The 19,163-nt window shown below is 45.5% G+C and overlaps 1 protein-coding gene across 1 annotated transcript in view; it reads left to right on the top strand.

Annotated features, from left to right (window-relative positions):
* Positions 1-19,163, top strand: part of PBX4 (PBX homeobox 4) — a 60,822-nt gene that overhangs the window by 882 nt on the left and 40,777 nt on the right. The window lies entirely within an intron of this gene.

Here is a 19,163-nt window from a genome sequence, read left to right as displayed (position 1 = left end):
AAAAAAAAAAAAAAAAAAAGAAAGAAATGGAGGACCCCTTTTTTTCATGAATTTGGTAAATATTTATTGGACCCTATGTGCAAAGCACTGAGCTGGGTGCTGACACAGCCCTTGCTCTCAAGTTCATGGCTTGGGGGAGAGGTAGTAAGTAGCAAAAATTAAGTATAAATTGCAATAAAAGCTATAGGGGAAGGGATTGAATGGAAGCCAGGTGGCAGAGAGCAGTCATGGAAAAGGGACAGCACCTTCAGAGGCCCTCAAGTGGGAAAGAGCGCAAAGAAAGCAGAGCTGGCCAGGCTCTGTAATTCCAGCACTTTGGGAGGCCGAGGCAAGTGGATTGCCTGAGCCTGTGGGTTTGAGACCAGCTCAGGCAACTTAGCAAGACCTCATCTCTACAATAAATCAAAAATTTAGCCGGGCTCGGTGGCTCAGCCTGTAATCCCGCGCTTTGGGAGGCTGAGGTGAGTGGATCACCTGAGCCCGCGGATTCAAGACCTCCCTGGGCAACTTGGCGAGACATCATCTCTACAATAAATCAAAAAAATAGCCGGGCGTGGTAGCATGCGCCTGTAGTTCCAGCTACTGGAAGGCTGAGGTGGATGGATCGCAGGAGCTGTGCAGGTTAAGGATGCGGTGGCCAGCAGCAGCGACTGCACTCCAGTCTGGGTGACAGAGTGAGACTTTAACTCAAAAACAAAACAAATATTTGCCGGGTGTGGTAGCATGCACTTGTACTTCTGGCTACTTGGAAGGCTAGGGCAAAAGGATCGCTGGAGCCCAGCTGGTCGACTCTGGGGTGGCTGTGAGTGTGCCACTGCACTCCAACCTGGGCAACGGAATGAGACTGATTCACAAAAAAAAGAAAGAAAGAAAGAAAGCAGAGCTTAGGGGGCAAGCACAGAGATGCACACCTGTATTCCCAGCACTTTGGGAGGCTAAGTTGGGAGGATCGCTTCAGCCCAGGAGTTTGAGGTTACATTGAGCTATGATCATGACACTACACTCCAGCCTGGGTAACAGAGTGAGACCCTATCTCTCTTTCTTTTTTTTCTCTTGAAAGCAAGATTTATTGGAAGGACAGAAAAGCTCCCACAGTGGGAGGGACCCGAGGGGTTTGCCCGAGATCCTATGTCTTAAAACTAAAAAAAGGCCAGGTGGTGTGGCTCAAGCCTGTAATCCCAGCACTTTGAGAGGCTGAGGTGAGAGGATTACTTGAGGCCAGGAGCTTGAAATCAGCCTGGGCAACATGCAAGACACCGTCTCTAAAAAAAAAAAAAAAAAAGTAAATAAAAGGTTTTTTTACTGCTCAATTTTGCTGTGAACCTCAAACTGTTCTAAGAGAATTGTCTTAAAATAACAAATAAATAATTGACAACAAATAAATAGTTAATATACCACAAAAAAGAAAGAAAGAAAGCAGAGCCTGGGAGACAAAGTTCCCAGCCAGGGAAAAGAATAGAGAGATGCCAGAGAGAGAAAGAGTTGACTTTGGAGGGAGGCTGGAACCCGCTCACATGGGACCTACAAGTCTCAATAAGAGTTTATTTCAGTTGCATGGTGAAAACAAAGCCATGCTAAGACTGCCTGTCTTGTTTACCTACGCATCCACCCCTTGTTAGCCTGCCAGGGTAGGCAGAATCTGCTTCGCGAGGCAGCCCACTGTGTTTGGAGCCTGCTGGCATTTTTAGCAAAAAGGAAAGTACTGAAGTCCTTTTGGAGGCTGAGGTCTTGTTAAATGGGGCCTGTTTGGGATGAAGGATAGTCCCTTGGGGGTGGGACTAGGGTTTGGTGGTGTGGACTGTGTGACCACTTAGAGCCCCTAGTGAAGAGCAGTTACAAAGCCAGGAAAACAGCAACTCCAGGAAGGAAGAGGCAGAGAAGAAGATGGATAAGGCATGTATTTGTTCTTCAAACACCCTTTCCTTTGTTTCTTTTCTCTTTTTTTTTTTTTTTTTTTTTTTTGAGTCAGAGACTCACTCTCACCCAGGCTAAAGTGCCATGGCACACTCAAGGCCACCACAGCCTCAACCTGCTGGACTCAGGCAATCCTTTTGTCTCAGGCTTCCAAGTAGCTGAAACCTCAAGCGCACATCACCACACCCAGCTAATTTTATTTCTTTGTTTGTTTGTTCGGTTTAAATTTATTGTAGAGACAAGGTCTCACCAAGTTGCTCAGACTGGTCTCGAACCCCTGGGCTCAGGCAATCCTCTTGCCTCCTTCTCCCAAGGTGCTGGGATGGCAGGTATGAGCCACGGCACCCGGTCTTTATTTCTTGCAGAGTTTGACTCTTTTCTGCAGTTTAATAGCCTCTAGCTGGACAACTGGGCATCCTCTTCACCTTTCAGCTGTTTGAGTCTACCTTTAGGAGCACTGTGCCTGGTACTAGAGAAACGGAGATGGCTAAGTTGTTCCCTGCCCTCTTGGAGCTCCCTGAGAAGCAGGAAGACTAATTTATAGTTGTCAGAACAGAAGTGTACTCTGTAGAAGTAATTCCTAGCACAAAAGAGCTGGGCTAGGAGAGGGGGCCTTTCTGTGATGCCCTGTGTGTTAGGCTAGTCTGAGGACAGGGGCTCTACTGTACTTTCCCTTGTATCCCGGGCCCGGTGCTCAGTGCCTGGCACCTAGCATTCAGCGAAGTTTCATGGCCTGAGGAGGCTCTGGAAGGACTCGTAGGAGCTGGGGGAGGAGGAAGACTTCACACCCAGGAGTGTCACTGCAGAGGTAGCGCTTTGGGTGTGTCCTGGGAGCTGCCTGAGTTCCTTCCAGCCTGGCAGGGAACTCTGCTCAGAGGTGGCCTTCTGCAGGTATCTGTGACCCAGCCCAGTCCCACAGCTGCTGCTGTTTTCCTTACGGGGCACTCTGAGGTGCTAGTCTCCTCCAGATAGGCTTTAGAATGGAATACAGTCAGTCACCTCTTCTCTTCTGTTCTCAAAGACAGTCTTAAGGCTGGGGAGTACTATTCATGCTGGATAACATAACCAGTAGGTAGCTGACTCTTGGTTCCTGGCTTCTTTCTGAGATGAGAAGTCCCCTGGGGTTTTTATTTTGAGATCTTGGAAGCTCCAGATCTCCCTTACTTCTTTGGATGAACTCAAGGCCCTAAGGGCTGCCCAAGTCAGGACCACAGTCTCCAGGCTCAGGGGGCCAGTTACTTCACTCTGGAGAAAACAGGTTGGGTGGGTCTTTTCCTCACAGTAACCTCTGCAACCCCATAGATGATCAACCTGGGAGAGAAAGCAGATTGTGAGAATTTTGCAAGTCTTTACCACCCTGCCCTCTCTCAGTGCCTGCCAGCCATCCCTTTCACAACCCCTAGAGTCAGTTTAGCTCAACTGTTTAGCGCAAAAGAATTTTTCATCTCAGATGTGAGGCCCTGTCAACCTGTATTGTCCCTGCAAGTTTGCTTAAAGAAAGAAAATATTTCTCCTAAACCGAGATTCTTATATATGCCTTTCAGCACTATTAGCTTCAGGTGCTTGTACCTAATTTGTTTTGTCATTGTAGTAGAATAGTTTCAGAATATTGAACTCTGTATCATTCTTCCTTCCAGTTACATAGATAGTGACAGGACACTGGGGACTTTAGAAAGCACCGGCTGGTTGGGCTCAGCTGAAGACTGATTGTGTGGAAGATGACCAATTTCCTTTAATGACCTTCTGACCATCTCCACCCTGAGCTTCTCCGGGAATAGGGGGAGTTCTGGAATGGGTTCTCCGATTTGGACCCTTCATGTTCCTAGTCATTTCTTGTGTAGGGCCAGTAATACAATCTCTTTTACCAAGGATTGTCTGTTTTCCACTATGGTGCATGCTGTATATTTTTTCTGAGTTGAGGTCTCTCTCAGTTGCTCAGCCTGGAGTGCACTGATCACGGCTCACTGCAGCCTTGACCTCCTGGGCTCAGGCGACCCTCCCATATCAACCGAGACTACAGGCATGTGCCACCATACCGCAGCTCATATATATATATATATATATATATATATTTTTTTTTTTTTTTTTTTTTTTTTTTTTTTGGTAGAAACAAGGTCTCATCATGTTGCCAAGATTGGTCTCAAACTCCCATCCTCAAGTGATCTGCCCGCCTCAGCCTCCCAGAGTGCTGGAATTACAGGCATGAGCCACCACACCTGGCTAGAGACTAGGTTTCAATGTAAGAATTTTGGGACCAGGTATGGTGGTTCTCACCTGTAATCCCAGCATTTGGGAAACCAAGGCAGGATGATTGCTTGAGGTCAGGAGTTCAAGACCAGTCTGGGCAACATAGTAAGATCCAGTCTCTACAAGATGAAAAATAAAAATAAATGTAAAAGAATTTGAGGAGAGCCGGGCTCGGTGGCTCAGCCTATAATCCCGCGCTTTGGGAGGTTGAGGTGAGTGAATTGCCTGAGCCTGTGGGTTCGTGACCCGCCTGGGCAACTTGGCGAGACCTCATCTCTACAATAAATCAAAAATCAGCCGGGCGTGGTAGCGCGCGCCTGTAGTTCCAGCTACTTGGAAGGCGAAGTGGAAGGATTGCCGGAGCCCAGCAGGTCGAGGCTGCGGTGGCTGGTAGCGTGCCACTGCACTCGAGTCTGGGCGACAGAATGAGACTCCAACTCAAAAAAAAAAAAAAAAGAATTTGAGGAGGACATAAACATTTAGTCTTTAGCACAGCTGAAGAGAACTGGCTCGTCTTCAAGTCAGTCTGCATATTGTTGGAATGGCAAGTGCGCTGTGTGGCAGAATTGGTAGGCTATAGTAGTTACTTTTTTTTTGGTGACAGGGTCCTGCTATGTTGCCCAGGCTGGCCTTGAACTCCTGGGCTCAAGCGTCCTCCCACCTCAGACTCCTGAGTAGCTAGGACTGCAGATGTGCTCCTGGCATAGAGTGGGCATTTCTTAATCATTTGCTTGCAAGCGCACACTATTACATTAGAGAGCTGTATTGTCTGATGTGATAGCTGCTCACCATGTGTCTTTTTTAATTAAAATAAATTATGGTTAAATAAAACTAAACATTCAGTTTCTCAGTCACACTAGCTACCTTCCAGGTGCTTGGTAGCTCCATGTGGCTAGTGGGTGCCATATTAGTGCAGATAGAGAACAGTTCCTTCATCACAGAAAATTCTGGACAGTGTTGCTCGACAGTAGTGCTTCTCAGGCTTGGAGTGCAGCAAATCTCTGCAATGCAGGTTCTGTGTAGCATATCTCAGTGGTACTAAGAGTCCACATTTCTTTTTTTATATTTGTCTGATTTTGGTTTTGGTTTTGTTTTGTTTTTTGAGTCGGAGTCTCACTCTGCCACCCAGGCTGGAGTGCAATGGCACGCTCACGACCACTGTAGTCTTGACCTGCTGGGCTCAGGCGATCCTTCCACCTCAGCTTTCCAAGTAGCTGGAACTATAGGCATGTGCCACAGTGCCCGGCTGATTTTTTGATTTATTGTAGAAATGAGGTCTCATCATGTTGCTCAGGCTGGTCTTGAACCCCTGGGCTCAGGCAATCCTCTCACCTCTGCCTCCCAAAGTGCTGGGATTACAAGCATGAGCCACCACACCTGGCCAAGAGTCCACATTTCTTTCTTTCTTTCTTTTTTTTAACTTTTAAAATTTTTTTATTTTAAAATTGTGGGGCACATTTCAGGGTTAGGAATACAAATATTCACTGTGGAGTCCACATTTCTGTTTTTTTGTTTTTTGTTTTTGAATTGGAGTCTCACTCTGTCGCCCAGACTGGAGTGCAGTGGCCGCTCCCGGCCACCGCAGCCTTGACCTGCTGGACTCCGGCGATCCTTCCGCCTCAGCCTTCCGAGTAGCTGGAACTACAGGCTTGTGCTACCACACCTGGATAAGTTTTTTATTTATTGTAGAGATGAGGTTTCACCAAGTTGCCCAGGCGGGTCTCGAACCCACGGGCTCAGGCAATTCACTCACCTCAGCCTCCCAAGGCGCGGGATTACAGGCTGAGCCACTGAACCCGACTGGAGTCCACATTTCTAACAAGCTCCCGAGGGTGCCAGTGCTACAGGTCCCCGGCCATACTTGGAGAAAGAGTGTTCCACTTATTTCAGTTTTCATAAATCATTTTACCTAGGAGGTGGTTTACTGAACTAATGGAAATAATTTTTGAGCCTAAGTTGCATGTGTGGACATGGTAGATTTTAAATTAATCACAAGGGTCACATATTAGCATATTTTACTTACTTCATATAGAAAGAAAATTAGGCTGGCAGGGTACAGTGGCTCATGCCTGTAGTCCCAGCACTTTGGGAGCCCAGGAGTTTGAGACCAGCCTGGGTAACGTAGTAAGACCCTATCTCTACAAAAAGTAAAAAAAAAAATTAGCTGGGAATGGTGTTACTCACCTGTAGTCCTAGCTACTCAGGAGGCTGAGGCAGAAGGATTGCTTGAGCCCAGGAGTTTGAGGCTGCAGTGAGCCATGATCATGCCACTGCACTCCATCCTGGGTGAGTGGGACCTTGACTGGAAAAAAAAAAAAAGAAAAGAAAAAATTAGAAATGAACAAATAAAATGCAGAAAATCAGCCAGGTGTGGTGGCTCACACCTGTAATCCCAGCACTTTGGGAGGCAGAGACTAGAGGATTAGGGGCTCGAGACCAGCCTGGGCAACTTGGTGAGACCTCATCTCTACAACAAATAAAACTAAAAAGTAACCGAGCATGGTGACGTGTGCCTGTGGTTCCAGCTACTTGGAAGGCTGAGGTGGAAGGATCACCTGAGCCCAGCAGGTCAAGGTTGTGGTGGCCGTGAACGTGTCACTGCACTCCAGCCTGGGTGACAGAGTAAGACTTCGACTCAAAAAAAAAAAGAAAAAAAACCACAAAAATCATTTTGATTTTTCTTTTCTTTAAATGAAATACTTGACCTGGGGGCCCTGTTAGTCCCATGTTTGCTTACACCTTTAATCTAAGGAAACCAGGTTTCAGAGGCGCTAGGTAGCGGTCCCTCTCTTTCTCCCTTTCCCTCTCCCCTTCTCCTCCCCCTTTCTCCTCCCCTGCTCCCCTCCCCACTCCCTCTTTTTATTTTTTGAATCAGGGTCTTACTCTTGTCATTCAGGCTGGAGTGCAATGGCACAATCACAGCTCATGGCAGCCTCAACCTCCTGGGCTCAGGTAATCCTTCTGCCTTAGCCTCCCAAGTAGCTGGGATTACAGGTGTGTGCCACCACACCCAACAAATTTATTTATTTATTTTCGTAGGGACAAGGTTTTACTATGTTGCCCAGGCTGATCTCAAACTCCTGTCCTCAATCAATCCTCCTGCCTTGGCCTCCCAGAGTGCTAGGATTACAGACATGAGCCACCATGCCCAGCCTCTTTTTTTTTTTGTAATAAGACTTTATTTTTATAAGAGCAGGTTTAGATTCACAGCAAGATTAAAAGGAAGATACAGAGATCTCCCATGTATGTCCCATTCCCACACACGCATAGCCTCCCCTATTATCAACATCCCTCACCAGAGTAGTACAGTTGTTAGAATTGGTGAGCCTACATGGACAAATCATAATCACCCACAGTTCACAGTTTACATTAGGGCTCGCTCTTGGTGTTGTGCATTATCTGGATCTGGACAAATGTATAATGACACGTATTATATAGGATCTTTGCTGCACTAAAATCCTCTATGCTTTGCCTATGCATTTCTCTTCCCCTCATACTACCAACCCCTAGCAGCCTCTGACCTTTTTACTCTCTCCATAGTTTTGCCTTTTCCAGAATGCCGTCAACTTGGAATTATATCCTGTATAGCCTTTTCAGATTGGCTTTCACTTAGCAACATCATTTATGATTGCAATTGCATGGAATCCATAGACCACGTTGGGAATAATAGAGCACAACAATATTGAGCCTTCCTGTTCATGAACATGAAATAGCTCTTCATTTTTTAGCTCTTAGATTTTTTTTTTTAAGTCAGAGTTGTAGTTTTCCTCATCTAGATTGTGTATGTACTTGGTTAGACTTGTACCTAAGTATTTCATTTTGGGGGGTGCTAAATGTAAGTGGAATTATGTTTTTACTTTTATTTTTATTTTTTAAATTTTTTATTTAAAGATGTGGGGTACAATTCAGGGTTAGGTACACAGATGTTCAGTATGCAGGTATCCTTGTTGATGAGGTGTGCTCCTGTGTTTATAATTTTAAGTTGAATTTGTTCATTGCTGCTATATATTGATGAAATTGACTTTCATACTTTAACTATTTTAACCTTGTATCCTGTGACATTGCCATAATTGCTTACTAGTTTTAGGAGTTTATTGGTCAATTATTTCAAATTTTCTCTTTTTCTTTTTTTTTTTTTTTTTGAGTTAGAGTCTCACTCTGTCACCCAGGCTGAAGTGCAGTGGCATACTCACAGCCACCCCAGCATTGACCTGCTGGACTCTGACAATCCTTCTGCCTCAGCCTTCCAAGTAACCGGAACTACAGCTGTGCACTACCACACCTGCCAAATTTTTGATTTATTGTAGAGATGAGGTCTCGCCACGTTGCCCGGGCTGGTCTCGAGCCTGTGAGCTCAGGCAATCCACTCACCTCAGCCTCCCAAAGTGCCACTGAGTCCAGCCTGTTTTAGATTTTCTGCATAAGCAATCATGTATCTGCAAAAAAAGGCAGTTTTAATTCTTCCTTCCCAATCTTTATACCTCTTATTTCCTTATTGCATTAGAGGGTACATCCTTGCCTTGTTCCTAATCTTAACGGAAAAACTTCTCATTTCTCATCATTAAGAATCATGTGAGGTAGGTTTTTTGGTAGATGTTCTTTGTTAAGTTGAGGAAGTTCTATTCCTAGATTACTGAGAGTTTTTAACATGAGTGCATGTTGGATTTTGTTAGATGCCTTTTCAGCATCTGTTGATATGATTGTGTGATTTTCTTTTTTGGCCTGTTGATGTGATGGGTTATGTTAATTGATTTTTGAATATACAGCCAGCCTTGCATACCTGGGATAAATCCCACTTGGTCATGGTTTGTGTTGTATTATTCTCATTATACAGTGTTGAATTTAATTTACTAATATTTTATTGGGGATTTTGCGTCTGTGTTCATGAGAAATATTGGTCTGTAGTTTTCTTGTAATGTCTTTGGTTTTGGAATTAGGGTAATTCTGGCCTCATAAATTGAGTCAGGTAGTATCCCCTCTGTTTTGGTCTTCTGAAAAGGTTGGAGAGAATTAGTATAATTTCTTCCTTAAATGTTTGGAAGAATTCACCAGTTAACCTGTCTGGGCCTGGTGTTTTCTGCTCAGGCACTTTATTAATTATTCATCAGTTTCTTTAATATATTATTCATTCATTTTATTTACAGATGTGGGCTTATTTAGATTGTCTTTGCATTCTTGTGTGTTTTGGCAGATTGTGTCTTAAGGACTTGGTCCATATCAGATAAAAAGGTTTTTAGAACAAAAAGTTACATATAGTAAGTAATAATTTAATGGAGAATGGTCACTGTTATTTAAGTTTCCAGAGAACACAATGTGGTATGTGGGATGGTAAACCTGAAACTAAAAAGGTGATATTTAGAAGTTGACATTACAATACTTAATAGTGCCATATGAGAAGACAGAAATAAGATTAAAAAAAGATTAACAGCCAACAGATACTAGACGTGGGCAGAGGTTAGGAGTGAAAGAGAAAGCTGGTTTCACAAGGAGTAAACAGGAGCCTTTGAACCATGGGGGCTCAATCTGAAAGACGGTTGATAATGAACATCTCAAGACATTTCTGAAGAATGGCTGGTGGGCAGAGAGGAGCTAAAGACTCCTGATCTTTCTTCTGATTCAGGACAAACACCTTAGAAACGTCAGAGTACTTTCCAAAGTACTTAACTGTACCAGGACAGAACAGACTCCATGCAAGAGTTCAAGGCCATGCTTGGTAAGACAGCAGCAAAGCAAGCAGAGCGCCCCTTCCAAGGTTGCGCCTACCTCACATGCCCAATGGACCACATAGCATGCTTTTATGCTCTGTGCCTTCCTTGCACACACACGTGCATCCAGCCTCAAATGACATGCCCACTTTCTTTGCCTGGACAAAGCCTCAAGTCCAGATCATGGCTGTCTCCTTGGGGCGTGCGCCCATCCCCAACCTGATTTAGCTAGACTCTAGCGTCATACGCGCCCATCACCCACATCCCACAATCTCTTGTCTCGTTGAAGGGCTAACTCCTTATCACTCTCTTTCTTCTCCCTTGCCACTGCACTCTCCAGTGTCTCTTTTCTGGACTTACTGTGGCATTCCCGTGCCCAGAACCAGGCCTGGCACAAAACAAATGTTTACTGAATAAGTGAGATTTAACTTGTGAGAATGTACTTTAAAAAATGTTCTGTGGGCCAGGCACAGTGGCTCACACCTATAATCCAGCACTTTGGGAGGCCGAGGCAAGAGGATTGCCTGAGTCCAGGGGTTCTAGGCCAGCCTGGACAACTTAGCGAGACCTTGTCTCTACAACAAATCAAAAAACTATCCAGGTGTGGTAATGCACACCTGTGGTTCCAGCTACTTGGAAGTCCAAAGTAGAAGAATCGCTCAGTGAGCGTGCTACTGCACTCCAGTCTAGGTAATAGAGTGAGACACTGACTCAAAAAAAAAAAAAACAACCAAACAACAAAATTCAACTCCCAGAAAGAATATACCAGGGATAGCAAGACTTTCCTTTGGCACTAGGCTAGGTCAAGCTGAGCCTGTTAACCTAAGAGCATGACTAAAGCCTACAAGCAAGCTATGGAGGAAAACGGTAAAACACGAAGTCAACTGATATCTGTTGAATCTCCTTAAGGATGATAAAAAGAACATTTCAACTAGGAAATTCTCCTTCCCAGGTTTGGACTAAGAGATCTGCTCTTGCTGACACTATCTGGCTCTGGGAAATTCCAAGTCATAAATTCCTCCTAGAGCCCTTGCATTCTTTAAGCAGGTGTTCTGAAAGCTGAATGCTCACTGACATGCATTACCATACACATTTATAGTGGTTTCTATCCTCATATTTACTGTTCCAGAGGTCCCAAGACTAGGAGAACACATTTCAGGTGACAGTTCTTGCCTGGCTACTTCAGAAAGTTTTAGGGATAATGAAAATTATCTCATTGGCCTGGCTTGGTGACTCAGCCTATAATCCCAGCACTTTGGGAGACTGAGGCAAGTGGATTGCCTGAGCCTGCGGGTTCGAGACCAGCCTGGGCAACTTGGTAAGACCTTGTCGCTACAATAAATCAAAAATTAGCTGGGCATGGTAGTGCCCGCCTGTAGTTCCAACTACTTGGAAAGCTGAGGCGGAAGGCTCACTGGAGCCCAGTAGGTCAATGCCGGAGTGACCATGAGTATGCCACTGTACTCCAGCCTGAGCAACAAAGTGAGACTCCAACTCAAAAAAAAATTACTTTATCATCTCCCCTTAATAATTAGACTTTAAGCCATATTATAAGCAAAGTCAGCCTGTGAAAACACTGAAGGTGTTAAGAAAGTTGTGCAAAACTCTACTAGTAGGAAATATCTAAGTCCTATAAGCAAAAAACAAATCAAATAAAGAAAAGTTCAGAGAAATCTTTTCTTCCTAAGAAAAGTTATGAAGGCCCTGTTTAGTGGCCTAAAAGCCAACTTCTAAATACCATTATTTTAGTTTCAGGTTTACCATCTCACATACCACCTTGTTTTCTCCTGAAATTTGTATAACAGTGACCATTCTCCATCAGATTTTTACTAACTATATGTAAAATTTTTTTGCCCTAAAAACCTTTTAATCTGATAGCTTTGATGAAATGTACAGGGTCCTTGGAAGACACAGTCCGCCAAAACACATACAAGAATGCAAAGACAACCTAAATAAGCCCATATCTATAAAGAAGACGAATGAATAATATATCTGTAAAAGAAACTGATAAATAGCCGGGCTCGGTGGCTCAGCCTGTAATCCTGCGCCTTGGGAGGCTGAGGTGAGTGGATGGCCTGAGCCCGCGGGTTCGAGACCCGCCTGGGCAGCGAGACCTCATCTCTACAATAAATCAAAAATCAGTCGGGCGTGGTAGCGCATGCCTGTAATTCCGGCTACTTGGAAGGCTGAGGCGGAAGGATCGCCGGAGCCCAGCAGGTTGAGGCTGCAGTGGCCGGGAGCAGCCACTGCACTCCAGTCTGGGCGACAGAGTGAGACTCCAACCCAAAAAAAAAAAAAAGAAACTGATAAATAATAAAGTTCCAAAGCAGAAAACACCAGACGCAGAGAGGTTCACCAGTGAATTCTTCCAAACATTTAAGGAAGAAATTATTTCAATTCTCTACAACTTTTCCAGAGGACAAAAACAAGGAGAACCCTACCTAACTCATTCTATGAGGCCAGAATTACCCTAATTCCAAAACCTGGCAACCAAGCAGGGCCTTCATAGCTTTTCTTAGGAAGAAAAGATTTCTCTGAACTTTTTTGTTTTCCTGTCGGAGTCTTGCCCAGGCTGGAGTGCAGTGGCACGCTTACAGCCAGCCTCAACCTGCTGGGCTCAGGCGATCCTTCTGCCTCAGCCTTCCAAGTAGCTGGAACCACAGGAATGTGCTATGACACCTGGCTAATTTTTTTATTTATTGTGGAGACGAAGTCTTATCAAGTTGTCCTGGCTGGTCTTGAACCGCTGGACTCAGACAATCCTCTCACCTCCACCTCCCAAAGTGCTGGGATTACAGGTGTTAGCCACTGCACCCGGCCAACTTTTCTTTTTTTGATTTGCTTTTTACTTATATGACTTAGATATTTCCTACGAATAGAGTTTTCCATAACTTTCTTAACACCTTCAGTGTTTTCACAGGCAGACTTTTGCTTATAATATGAATTAAAGTCTAATTATCAAAGGGAGATGATGGGATAATTTTGACTATCCCTAAAACTTTCTGAAGTAGCCAGGCAAGCACTATGTGCTTGGCCCAAAAAAGAGGCCACGAGCTGGGTTCGGTGGCTCAGCCTGTAATCCCGCGCCTTTGGGAGGCTGAGGTGAGTGGATTGCCTGAGCCCGCGGGTTCGAGACCCGCCTGGGCAGGCGAGACCTCATCTCTACAACAAATCAAAAAACTAGCCGGGCATGGTAGCGTGCACCTGTAATTCCGACTACTCGGAAGGCTGAGGCGGAAGGATGGCCGGAGCCCAGCAGGTCGAGGCTGCGGTGGCCAGGAGCAGCCACTGCACTCTAGTCTGGGCGACAGAGTGAGACTCCAACTCCAAAAAAAAAGAGGCCACAAAGAGAGCTCCCCAGCTGAACCCACAGTCATGCAAATACCCTTGGCTTCTCTCTTCTTTCACCTTGGAGCCCAGCAGTTCTTACCTGTTTTTGACTTCTCCACTGGCCCAGTTACATCTGGAGATGTCTGCCTGAACCTGCGGGTTCAAAACCAGCCCGGGCAACTTGGCAAGACCTCATCTCTACAATAAATCAAACATTAGCCAGGTGTGGTAGCACGTGCCTATAGCTCTAGCTACTTGGAAGGTTGAGGTGGAAGGATCCCTGGAGTCCAGCAAATCAACGCTGGGATGGCCGTGAGTATGCCACTGCACTCCAACCTGGGTGACGGAGTGAGACTCCAACTCAAAAAAAAAAAATCTAGATATGTCAGGGTTTGGTCTTCAAACATTTTGTTTTTACCTTCTGCCAGTTTGACATCTCTAGCTTCTATTTTTTAGTGGGGAGGGGTCCGAGTCTCACTCTAGTCGCCCAGGCTGAAGTACAGTGACATGATCACAGCTCACCACAGCTTCAACCTCCCAGGCTCAGGAAATCCTCTACCTCAGCCTCCCAAGTAGCTGGGACTACAGGCATGCGCCACCACACTTGGCAATTTTTAAAACTGTGAGGAGGCTGAGGTGAGTGGATTGCCTGAGCCCGCGGGTTCGAGACCCGCCTGGGCAACTTGGTGAGACCTCATCCCTGCAAATAAATAAAAAATCAGCCGGGCGTGGTAGCGCGTGCCTGTAGTTCCAGCTACTTGGAAGAATCGCTGGTGCCCAGCAGGTTGAGGCTGCGGTGGCCGGGAGCGGCCACTGCACTCCAGTCTGGGCGACAGAGTGAGACTCCAACTCAAAAAAAAAAACAAAAACTGTCTGTGGAGACAAGATCTCACTGTGTTGCTTAGGCTGGTCTTGAACTCCTGGTCTCAAGCAGTTTTCCCACCTTGGCCTCCTTACATGCTGAGATTACAGGCATGAGTCCACCATGCCTGACCAGCTTCTGTCTTTTCTTCAGTTCAATAAGTCTGCTCAGCTACTGTGCTAGGTAGGGTGCTGGCCTGGAATTTCCCAAATGAGCAAGTCGAGACCCGAAGCATCTCAAGCATCAAAGTCCTATCCAGGCCAGCCATGGCAGATGCTTTAGAGGGAACAGAGCAGGGAGCCATGAATCCAAGCCATCGAGTCTTGGGCCTGGAAGAGGAGTAGGACTTCCTCAAACCCAGAGGGAGGAGGTCAGAGAGAAGCTGGGGGAAAGCCTCAAATGTTATGCTAAGGGGTTGGAATGTATTGAGGCAGGCCGTGAGGAGTTATTCTGCATTCCTGATCAGGAGGGAAAGCGGTTGTGTTTGGGTAAGAAATGTAGTCGTGTTGGTTGGACCAGTCAATGGACAGATTAGGAAATAAGGACATGGTAATGAGTTCTTCACACACTTATTCTATTTAAAAGTTTTTTTTTTAGTTCAAGTCCTGCAGATTTTTTTTTTCTCATATCATATTAAAGACTTTTTCTGCTTTCTAGGTTCGAACACTAGCTCCTGACCCAAGACTTCATTTTGTTTTAATTACTCTAATAACTTCCATGGTTGAGCTTAGATATCCCTGAGTTCTCAAACCCAGTTTGATTCATTGTTTTTTGTTTGTAGTTTGTTTTTAGGTGGTCTCTACAAACGATGGATGACATCTATTACAGATTGATTCTTCCCAGTTTTACCTGTACAAAGAACCTTATTTTGAAATGCCAGGGCATCTGACTCCTGGGTAACATTCCTTTCTAATGTTCGTGGCCATTTGTAAATATGTAGGCTTTCCATCCAGGTCTTCTCTCCTCCTCCTTCTCTTCTCCCCTTCCCTCTTTCTTATGTTGCTGTATTGCTCAGGCTGGCCACAAACTCCTGGACTCAAACCATTTTCCCACCTCAGCCTCCTGAGTAGCTGGGACTATAGGCATGTGCCACCACATTGGGCAAGGTTTCATTTCTTAGGAGCAGGGAACCTGTCTTCTAATTGTTGGTAATTTTGTACCTGGGTCTATCTGTAGGAGATACATAATATTGTTGACTGCTTTTGTCAGCTAAAATGAGAATGATTAAGAGGATTTCATTCCATCTTTTTTTTTAGTTGGAGTCTCACTCTGTCACCCAGGCTGGAGTGCAGTGGCATGCTCACAGCTACCACAGCCTTGACCTGCTGGGCTCCGGCAATCCTTCTGCCTGAGTCTTCCAAGTAACTGGAACTACAGGCACATGCCATCACACCCAGTTAATTTTTTTAAATTTTTATTGTCGAGACAGGGTCTCACCAAGTTGCCCAGGCTGATGTCTGAACCTGTGGACTCAGGCCATCTTCTCTCACCTCTGCCTCCAAAGTGCTGGGATTACAGGCATGAGCCACTGCTCCCAGATTTGATTCATAGTCTCACTCTGTCACCCAGGCTGGAGTCCACTGGCATGATAATGGCTACCGCAGCCTTGACCTGCTGAGCTCAGGCGATCCTTCCACCTCAGCCTTTCAAGTAGCTGGAACCATAGGCACGTGCATCCACGCCCAGTTAATTTGATTCCATCTTTGATTGAGGTGTTAGTATTCTGTTCCACAGGAATAAGGTCTCTGAATCTATCTCTAAATCAAATTCCCAATTGATTTAAAATGATACTTGCTAAGGAAAGCAGATTGATCCATAATTTGGGAAAGTAAATTGTAGCTATAATTAGGAGCTATAACATACTCTTGGTAGACACCAGAATATGGATTATGTTCTCTACATTTCCATGTTCCTTGGTTCTGATACAGTGACCAGTATGTAGTAGTTCCACAATAAATGTTTGTCCCATTGAATAAATGAGGATGGAGGGAGATAGAATCTGTGCTTTTATTTTCTGGCATTTTCTATGTGTCTCTCGGTCACTCCGCTGCAGATTTTTATTATGGGTTTTAAAATGATACTGAGAATTTTGACTTGGGGGTTTGTTTTGTTTTTGTTTAATTTAGAAGACTCCTCATAAGTCTCTTTATTTAAAGGATTTACTGTTTCTCCTTTGGAATTTTATTTTATACACATTAGGTTTTTTGGGTTTTTTTGAGTTGGAGTCTCACTCTGTCGCCCAGACTGGAGTGCAGTGGCCACTCCCGGCCACCGCAGCCTCGACCTGCTGGGCTCCAGCGATCCTTCCGCCTCAGCCTTCCAAGTAGCTGGGATCACAGGCACGTGCCACCACACCCAGCTAATTTTTTTTATTTGTTGTAGGGACGAGGTCTTGCCCAGTTGCCCAGGCTGGTCTTGAACCTATGGGCTCAGGCGATCCTCTCACCTCCACCTTCCAAAGTGCTGGGACGACAGGTGTGAGCCACCATGCCTGACCTCAGGCTGGTCTTGAACTCCTGGTCCCGAGCAGTCCTCCTGCCTTGCCTCCCAAAGTACTGGGATTACAAGCATAAGCTACCATGCCCAGCCACATTAGTATGTGTTTTATTTGTTCATTTTAATTTTTTTTTTCCGAGTTGGAGTCTCACTCCGTCCCCCAGGCTGGAGTGCAGTGGCGCTCTCAAGGCCACCGCAGCCTCCACCTTCTGAGCTCAGGCGATCCTTCCACCTCAGCCTTCCAAGTAGCTGGAATTACAGTCATGCACCACCACGCCCAGCTTATTTTTTATTTATTGTAGAGACACGGTCTTACCAAGTTGCCCAGGCTTGTCTTGAACCCCCCGGGCTCCAATAATCCTCTCTCCTGGGCTTCCCAAAGTGCTGGGATTACAGGCTGAGCCACCGCGCCCGGCCAGTATATGTGTTTTTTTTTGTTTTGATTTGTTTGTTTGTTTGTTTTTTGAGTTGGAGTGTCACTCTGTTGCCCAGGTTCGAGTGCAGTGGCACACTCATGGCCACCGCACCCTTGACCTACTGGGCTCAGGCAATCCTTCCATCTCAGCCTTCAAGTAGCTGGAACTACAGGCAAGTGCCACCATGCCCAGCTAATTTTTTTTTTTACTTGTAGAGATGAGGTCTCGCCAAGTTGCCCAGGCTGGTTTTGAACCCATGGGCTCAGGCAGTCCTCTCACCTCGGCCTCCCAAAGTGCTGGGATTATAGGTATGAGCCACCGTACCTGACAGTATTTGTTTTAAATGTGGATACATGTCAGAATGTGTCGCTTGCTTGTTAGGAATGGCAGCACTGATCCCATTTTTCTCCTCATGGTTCTCATCCTCTGGCTTACAATCTATTAAACTGTTATCAGCTATCTATTGCTGTGTAACAAATTGTCACAAACCCAGCAGCTTAAAACAACAGACATGTATGATCTCACAGTTTCATTGGGTCAGGACTCTGCGCACAGCTTAACTGGGTCCTCTGTTCAGGGTCTCGCAGGGCTGCAGTCACAGGGCTGGGCTGTTTTCCTGTCCAGAGCCTGAAGCCTCTTCCAGTCTTGTGCAGTGGTGGGAAGAATTCTGTTTCTTGTAGTTAAAGGACTCAGTTCCCTGTTTCCTCCTGCCTGTCAGTCAGGGGCTGCTCTCAGCTCTAGAGGCCACCTGAAGTTCCCTACCACTAGCCTCTCACGACACGGCAGCAGGTGACATTCTCTAGGGTGCTAAGATGGAGTCTTATAATGTCGCCTATCCATGGGAGAGACTGTACCACCACCTTTGTCACACTGCAAGTCACAGGTTCTGTTTGAACTCAAGGAAAAGGAATTATTCAAGGACATGACTCATTTGGGGTTACTTTAGGGTGTGTCCACCAAGTAAGTTAATTCATTCCCTGCGGTGACACTCAGGACCTGCTGGTCAGTCCCTCTTTACCTCATCAGTGATGATTTGCAGTCAACTGCTTGATCACCTCTAGAAGAAGAACATGCTTAAAGCTTAGGCGTTTGCTTCTTCATAATAAGCCACAGAAACAATCTGTGAAATTACTTGGTATGCATTAAAAGGTGCTCACTTATAATGTATCTAAAGTAAGATGTTTAATAAGCAGAAAACTGGTAAGAAACATTCTTAAAGTCACTTTAGGGAAACAGAACAGCTAACTGCATTCTCTTCCCTCTTGATAAATTTCCCACCGGGCACAGTGGCTCACACCTGTTATCTCAGCACTTTGGGAGGTGGAGGTGGGAGGATTGCCTGAGCCCAGGAGTTCGAGACTAGCCTGAGCAATATGGCAAGACTTCGTCTCTACCATAAATCAAAAAATCAGCCGGGCATGGTGGCACACACCTGTAGCTCCAGCTACTTGGAAGGCTTGGGCAGAAGGATCGCCTGAGCCCAGTAAGTCGAGGCTGTGGTGCTGTGAGCGTGCCCTTGCACTACAGCCTGGGTGACAGAGTGAGACTCTGGCTCAAAAAAAAAATTTTTTTAATTTCCCAAACATAAGCTCTAACCAGAGTCCATTTTAATAATCGTGGGTTTGTTTGTTTGTTTTGAGATAGAGTTGGAGTGCAGTGGTGGGATCATAGCTCACTACAGCCTCGAACTCTTGGGCTCAAGCAAGCCTCCTGCCACAGCCTCCCAAGTAGCTGGCATAGGTGCTGCCACCACGCCTGACTAATTTTTATAGTTTTTATAGAGATGGGGTCTCACTATGTTGCTCAGGCTAATTTTAATTAATTTTAGTACTTCTTCTGTGAAAAGAAAGTGTTTAACATTTTAGGCCAACTATCCTGAGTGATCGATTAGTGTATACTTTATAAGAAAGACTAATGGTTGGATTTATATTTACAGATCAAACCTCATTCCCCACAAACATTTTTATATTTGGGGCTCAGCAACATGGATCCTGCAACCCAGCTCCTGTCTTTTGAAAGGCATCCCACAGAGGTACATGGTGAATTCGAAAGGCACTTGGATGGCTCAGCCTGTAATCCCGTGCCTTTGGGAGGCTGAGGTGAGTGGATTGCCTGAGCCCTCAGGTTCGAGATCCGCCCGGGCAACTTGGCGAGACCTCATCTCTACAATAAATCAAAAATTAGCTGGGCATG

Source organism: Carlito syrichta, unplaced genomic scaffold (genome assembly GCF_000164805.1).
Source record: "Carlito syrichta isolate Samal-C Ts95f unplaced genomic scaffold, Tarsius_syrichta-2.0.1 Scaffold135583, whole genome shotgun sequence".
NCBI lineage: Eukaryota > Metazoa > Chordata > Mammalia > Primates > Tarsiidae > Carlito > Carlito syrichta.
This window is presented reverse-complemented; position numbering and strand designations above follow the sequence as displayed.